This window comes from Bison bison, unplaced genomic scaffold, assembly GCF_000754665.1.
Source record: "Bison bison bison isolate TAMUID 2011002044 unplaced genomic scaffold, Bison_UMD1.0 scf7180017863993, whole genome shotgun sequence".
In the NCBI taxonomy this organism is placed as follows: Eukaryota; Metazoa; Chordata; class Mammalia; order Artiodactyla; family Bovidae; genus Bison; species Bison bison.
Window position 1 is genome coordinate 14,779 of NW_011494565.1, and position 1,497 is coordinate 16,275.

Sequence of the window (1,497 nt, forward strand, 5' to 3'; positions counted from 1 at the left end):
GTGGAGGAAGTTAAATGCTTATGCAGTTCATATAAGGGTTAAATAACTTTGAAAATAGTTTAGCAATATCTTATGAAGTTAACGCTTCCCAGACTATTATGCTACAGAAACTGTGATAGCAGTTTAAGCCTTGAAGTTGGTGGCAATTTGTTGTGCAGCCTGGAGAACTAATATCCAACAAGGTTGCTAGCTCTGGGTGACCAGGGTGTAGCTACTGGCTCCAAAGCTGGTCCAGGGTACAGAGGTGTCAGCAATGGGGGGAAGATGCACTGTGAAACTCAAGCCTATCTCAGTGAGAGAATAACCATGCAGACTTGTGGGATTTTGGATCAAGACCATACTATGTACAATAATTCTGTGCCTGGTGGGAAACAGCCTCTGGTGTTATGCCTTCCTGGTAGAGTCTGGCAAGTGTTAGTCAGGTTGTCAGGAGCCTAGGGAAAGCATTTGTTGCTGCTGTTTAGTCACTAAATTGTGTCCAAATCTTTTGCATATCCATGGACTGCAGCCCACCAGGCTCCTCTGTCCAACAGATTTCCCAGGCAAGAATACTGTGGTGGGTGGCCATTGCCTTCACCAAGTGTTATTCCCGACTCCAGGCAGGGATAGAACCTATGTCTCCTGCACTGCAGCTGATTTTTTTTTTTTTTTTTACCACTGAGCCACCAGGCAAGCCAGTGGTCTAATTGCGTGATATTTCATTGTAGTAGAACTAGTAGATTGATTGACACTAAGAGGTTTTAGAGACTTAAACATGTTTCCAAAATGCCCTTGCCATTTTTAAGAGACTGTATTATTTAATTGTATTAATATAAGCTAGGAAGTGTGGATTGCTTATATTTAGAAGAAAACACAATTTAGTTTCAGTAAAGAACATCACTGTTTCTGAAGACAATAGTATTTGTTTAGGTTAAGCAACAAAATCAGAGACCAAGTTATATTGCTTATACATCTCAAAACCCATGCACTTCATACACAGAATAGGAAAGAAAAATCACACAGTAAATATATACAATAGCAGTTAATATCTCTGAACAGTTGCATTTTAGCTTATTTATCTTTCATTTTGGGTTTTACTGTAGTCATCAAGTTTTCTTATTCAGTTCATGTATTTTTTTATAATTATTTTTAAAAGAAATTCATGAAATAGACAGGTGCCATCTCCAGTGATTCAGAAAAATAAACTACCTTCTTGCAAATTGCCACATTAAAAAAACATTCAAGCTAATTTCTTGATATGTGATATAAAAATAAATAGCTCAAGAAATATTCTCTGGGGTCTAAATCCCCAAGGTCATGGAAGCATACATAAGCCCTGCATTTTGTTCATAGGAATCAGATTCAGCTTCCAAATCTCTCCCCCCTCCACCCTGTTTCTTCCTTTCTCTGAGTTTTTCTGAAATTAAGAAAGAAGTATATTTCAGTCACATTAAATTTTTGTGGGCTCCTGATACATTGATTAACTCCTTAATGTTTTACATGATGTTTGAATTTTGA